The sequence below is a fragment of the Euphorbia lathyris genome, chromosome 9, assembly GCF_963576675.1.
Source record: "Euphorbia lathyris chromosome 9, ddEupLath1.1, whole genome shotgun sequence".
Classification (NCBI taxonomy): Eukaryota; Viridiplantae; Streptophyta; class Magnoliopsida; order Malpighiales; family Euphorbiaceae; genus Euphorbia; species Euphorbia lathyris.
The window spans coordinates 39,201,396-39,207,475 of NC_088918.1; the positions used below are offsets into that span (position 1 = coordinate 39,201,396).

Below are 6,080 nucleotides of genomic sequence, written 5' to 3' on the forward strand. Positions count from 1 at the left end.
TCATATCAAACTCAATCTTATCATCGCCTATTCTTAAAACTACTTTCCCTTCTGACACATCAACTAGAGCACGTCCCGTGTTCATGAACGGTCTACCAAAGATTAGCGGACAGTTTACGTCATAAGCAAAATCTAAAATAACGAAATCGGTAGGAAAAATAAATTTGTCAACTTTAACTAAAACATCCTCAATTATACCGTATGGTCTTTTAGTGGTTTGATCCGCTAATTGTAAAACCATATTGGTACGTTTGATGTCTTCTTCTAAGCCTAACTTATTAAAAATAGATAATGGCATCAAGTTAATACTTGCTCCTAAATCACAGAGACAACTGGGAAATTCAATATCTCCCAATTTACATGGAATGGTAAAACATCCAGGATCCTTGAGTTTAGTGGGCAAATTGCTTGACACAATCGAACTGCAATCTTCAGTTAGTGAAATGGATGAAATTCCTTCCCAACTGATTTTCTTTGAAATTAAATCTTTGAGGAATTTACCATAATTGGGAATTTGCGTAATTGCATCCATAAACGTTAAATTAATATGCAAATTCTTAAGTTTGTCTAAAAATGTTAAAAGTTGTTTGTCATAGTCCTTATTGCGGACTTTGTGTGGAAAAGGTGGTTTGGGTACAAAAGTTTTTGTACTAGAGTCAATCGGTGCATCTTTTTGTTTTAATGTATCTTCTTTGGGCTTCGGTAAATCAGTTCCTGGTAAAGTCGAATTTCCGGGCATTTCCGGGCCTAAGTAATTTTTCCCTGAATGAAGAGTGATAGCCTTAACATGCTCTTTCGGATTTTCTTCCGTATGGCTTGGAAGACTTCCCTCTTTGCGGGATGGAATTGATTTAGCGAGTTGTCCAATTTGAATCTCCAAATTATGGATGCTAGATGATTGGTTTTTAATAAGCTGATCGAATTTATTCTCGATCCGTTTAAAACCATCGTCGTGATTACTTATTTTTCCGCTCATCGCATCAATGAATTTGTCGATTTTAGAAGATAAAGTGCTAATCGAATCTCTTGATTGATTTTGATAATTAGTAGTACGATTTTGATTAACATTATTATTGTCTCTCCAGTTAAAGTTAGGATGATTTCTCCATCCAGGATTATATGTGTTGGAATAAGGGTTATTATTTTGGTTTTGCCATTGGACAAAATTTACCTGTTCAATTTCACTCATACCTTCGTAATCCACATCTGTTTGGATTGGTTGACCATTAGGATCACACGGTGCCATAAACCTATCAATTTTGTGCGACAAGGCAGAAAATTGGGCTTGCAACATCGCTACTGGATCAAGATTCACTATACTTTTAACTGATGATGTAGTTGAGGATGATGGTTTCGCTACTGGTATGTGTCCACGTTCCGCGGGCCACATACTGCTGTTGATTGCCATTTCCTCTAAAAGTTCTCTTGCTTGGGCAGATGTTTTCTTAATGAATAACCCTCCAGACATAGCGTCCAATGAACCTCTAGTTGTAGGATTTAGTCCATTATAAAATGTTTGCATTAAAAGTTCAGCGGGCAATTGGTGGTGTGGGCATAAACGTTGAAGTTCTTTAAAACGTTCCCAAGCCTCATAAAGAGTTTCACTATCATTTTGAGAAAAAAGATGTTAACTCTTTAATGACTCTTGCGGTTTTTGCTAAAGGGAAAAATTTTGATAAAAATGCTTGGGCTAATTTCTCCCAAGTCTCAATTGATGCGGCTGGCATAGAAGTTAACCATTCTTTGGCTCGATCCTTCAAAGTAAAAGGAAAAAGGCGAAGTTTAATTGCTTCTGCAGTTACATCAGTGATTTTTAAAGTGTCACAAATTTCTAAGAAATTTGTCAAATGGGTATTAGTATTTTCGTTAGGTAACCCGTAAAACGTTACATTATTTTGCAACATATTAAGCAACGCAGGCTTAATTTCAAAATGATGTGCATTAATTTGGGGTCTAACTATACTGTTTGTTACACCGGCCACTCCTGGCCTAGCGTAATCCATAAGTGTGGCCATAACTTCTGGCTCGGTAATTTTAGTTTTTATTGGGGTTTGGTTTTTCTTTTTCTTTTCTTTCTTGTTCTTTTTAAGAGTTCTTTCAATTTCTGGGTCAATAGGATCTGGTGACGTGCCCGAACTTCGAGAACTGCGCATGAACTTGAAATTTCGCACGAACAGAAACTACCTAAAAAAACAGAGTTTGAAAAATAAATATGTTAGTAATTGAAAATCAATAAAATGTAAAAGTTTGAATAAGTAAGAATAAACCTAGATTCGTAATAAAACACGAAAAATTTAAAATTTTGTCAAACATTTTGGCGTTCCCCGGCAACGGCGCCAAAAACTTGTTGAGCGATTTCTGCAAGTGCACGGTATACGCTTATAGTAATAAAAGATATCGATCCCACAGGGAACGTTTTTTAACAAAACTTATTTACAATCGGTTAAATTTACTTTAAGGTTTATAATATGGGAAAAATCGTTTAATCGGTTTTGGTTTTGAAATTGCTAGAATAAGAATTAGATTAGAATATGAAGATGTTAGAAAATATCTGATTTAAGAATGAATTTGCAAAACAGGAGTACTTTAGAAAAGTAAACAAGTATATTTGTTTGCATTAAGCAAAGAAAACAACTTTTAACTTTGTACGAATTATAAAGATGAAATAAATGACGGAACCTCTAATTAATTGGCTTTGAACGCGACAAAACCCTTTCGGGATAAATTTCCCTTAATCAAATTAAAACTCTTTCGAGATAATAATTTGCCTAAGTGTTCAACAAAGTTTCCTTGTAAAGATTTTGGATTAAATACGTTTTAATGAAAACACCAGCAGTCACTTTAGTGGATTGGTTACCATAAGCGCTGCATAAAAATCTATCGAATAGAACGGACTTTATTAGATGAAATATAAATTGATACAAGTTTATAGAGAACATGGAGCATTGAATTCTTCGACGGCGTGCAAGTGAACGGGTTGTCAATCCTTTCCTTGGGTTTCGTTAGAATTTGTCAGGCTCAGGGGCGAATCCTCTACTCAATCTTCTCGTTGAATCTTCGTAATAGAGACTGGGTCGGTCCACTACCAAAATGAAAACTAAACTGGAACAATGTCTAAACGCTACTGAATTTGTTATTATTTAGTAAACAATGTGTGTACATCATATTGCTTTTGAACAGAATCGAAATCTAACTTCTGAATCACTTGATTCGGAATTTCTGCATAAATTCTACACTAATCTCTTTCTTCTACACATATCATTATCTTTCAACTCTCCATCAACTCTTTATTTATAGATGTTGAAGAGTCTTGATTGAAGTGTCGTGTCCGTTGTGAAGGATCGTGTCCGCTGCAAAAGGACGTTTCTATCCACCCGAACGATCGCGTTTCGTCGAAAACGAAAGTGTGTAACTAGGCTTCTAAAATCTCCTGCTCGTACCGAGAATGGGGGAGCAACAACTTGTACTTCGGACGAAGGGAAGGAGAGGCTGAGGGACGCGTGTCGCGACCGTGAATATTAGGGGCCGCGGTCGCGGCACGGAGCTTTTTTCGGTTTTTCAGCTTTCGTTCGTGTCCTCGATTTGGCGTTATTAATTTATGTCGTCTTCGACTCCTTTTGTAGGGTTTTTCTTCTATTTTTGAGCTCTTTTTACTCATTTTTGGATTTTACCAAATATTTATGTACCTTGCATGAAAGAAACATATTCGGTAGTAAAAGTATTCTAAACAGTTATAAATAGCATAAATTCGTAGCAATATTGATGTAATTAATGATGATACTTTAGGTATATTTTGGGCTTAACAATACCTCCATGAGTTGAGGTTTCTAATCAGGGGTTAGTTTTGAAGATATAATCACCGGGCTTCCACTGGGTGGTTCAAGAAACGCATACTCTAGGTGTGATGGTAAAGGTTTTAGTTCGGGTTTAGTCAATGGCACAGTGGGTATTTCAGGCGGTTCTTGATGAGTAGGGGCAGTGGGATCAGGAGGAAGCGTTGACAAATTGGTTTCAATGGAACATCCTGTTCCTTCACATAAATTCACTTCTTCTCCCAAGTGAGCCTCCAGAGTGTCATGTCCCTGTTCCTACGAAGTAGAAAGACTTTGGAAATCATCTAAAAAACAACATGTATCATCACTAGTGTTAGCTTGTCCCATAGCCTCATTCATTTTGAAAATGATTTCCTCCCCATTAATTCTTAAAAATAGTTGTCCCTCTCCTACATCAATCAATGCTTTACCCGTTGCTAAGAACGGTCTACCTAAGATAATAGGAACATGCAGGTCCTCATCTATATCCATTATGATGAAATCAACAGGAAGTATGAATTTTCCTACTTTGACCAACACATCTTCCACTACTCCCCTAGGGTAACATACCGACCTGTCAGCCAACTGAATGGACATTCTAGTTGGTTGTGGTTCTCCTAGTCCTAGCTTAGCATACACAGAATATGGCATAAGGTTTATGATAACTCCTAGGTCATATAGTGCATTTTCAATATTTAACTTGCCAATTGAATATGGAATAGAGAAACTCCCTAGATCCTTCAGCTTTTTCAGAAGCTGCTTCTTGTTTTGGAGTATTGAGGAACAGTCCCTGTTTATTTGGATCATCGAGATGTTTTCTAACTTCTTCTTGTTTGACAAGATATCTTTTAAGAACTTCGCATATGTGGGCATCTGAGCAAGTGCTTCTACGAAGGGAATGTTGATATGCAACTTCCTCAAGGTGTCCAATACTTTTGAATTTAGCTCTTCAAGCTTCTTGTTTATCAGCCTAGCTGGATAAGGTACAGGCGGCACATAGGGCGGAGGTGGTTTGTACCTCTTTCCTTCTTCCTCCTGGTCCTGATCAATGGTCAATTCTACCCCGACGGGTTCTTCTTGACTAGGCACAGCTTGTTTCTTCTCTTCTTCAATATTTCGAGAGGTACCTGCACACTCAGCATCTTCATTAGTAGGAAAAGGAGGGTGAGTTTTCTTACCAGATCTCAGAGTGATGGCCATGACATCTCCTTTGGGGTTTGGTTCAGTGTTGTTTGGCATTATCCCTTTGCCTTTGGACGAAGATGCAGCAAGTTAATGGACATGTGTCTCCAGATTTTTAATTGACGCTTGCGTCTGCTTCATGAATTACATCATCATGGTCTTCATGTCCGGTTCTATATCTTCCTTTAGTGGAACAGGCTGTTTGTAATGTTGTTGAGGTTGCCTCTGGTACTATCCTCCTTATTGTTGCTGATACATTGGTTGTTCCTGACTCGGCTGCCCGGTCCATCCGAAGTTCGGATGATTTCTTGTGGCTAGGTTGTAGGTATTTGAGTATGGTTTTGGTGGGTTCCTTTGATTATATCCAGCATAATCACATTGCTCCTGCTCACCTTCCCTTGCTTGATTCCAGGACAGTTTATGTTGAAATGAGGTCCTCCACAAAAATCACAAACATCATTGAACGACGGTTCACTGTGAATGATGATACATTAATCTTGCTGAGCTGCTTTGCAAGCTGTTCCACCTGGGTGGTCAGTTTTGACATAACATCATCATTCCCCGCTCTTTTTCCTTCACTCCTAGCTGAGTGCCAGTTATAGCTCGTGCTTACGACTCTCTCAATAAGGTTGTACAAGGCTTGTGGTTCAAGATCTTCGGGGTTACCATTGGCAATGGATTCAATATGGATTTTATAAATGTTGGTGACTCCATTGTAAAAATTCTGCACTTGCATCCACATGGGGATGCCATGATTTGGTACCCTTCTTAATAGTTCCTTGTACCTTTCCCATGCCTCGGCTAAGGATTCATCCTCTTCATGCACAAAATGGGATACCTCATTCCTGAGTTTAATGGCCTATCTTGGCGGAAAATATTTCATTAGAAAAGCATTGGCCATTTCTACCCAAGTGGTAATCGTTCTTGGCTGTAAGTTCTTTAACCAGTTCTTTGCTTTGTCCTTGAGAGAAAAAGGAAACAGCTTTAGCCTTATCACATCATCGGAAACTCCTCGGTTTGATCTGAAAGTGTTGCACAGTGTGATGAACTCCTGGATATGCCCGTTTGGATCTTCCGACTGGTATC

The 6,080-nt window shown here is 38.2% G+C and overlaps 2 non-coding genes across 2 annotated transcripts; both read left to right on the forward strand.

The window, feature by feature from the left end:
* The first annotated feature begins 1,538 nt into the window (after window positions 1–1,538).
* On the forward strand, window positions 1,539–1,646 carry LOC136207707 (small nucleolar RNA R71). Its single transcript, XR_010676836.1, has one exon. It is a non-coding gene; the product is annotated as a small nucleolar RNA R71 (small nucleolar RNA).
* A 4,094-nt stretch (window positions 1,647–5,740) lies between these two features.
* On the forward strand, window positions 5,741–5,847 carry LOC136207669 (small nucleolar RNA R71). The gene has a single exon (XR_010676799.1). It is a non-coding gene; the product is annotated as a small nucleolar RNA R71 (small nucleolar RNA).
* Window positions 5,848–6,080: the final 233 nt, after the last annotated feature.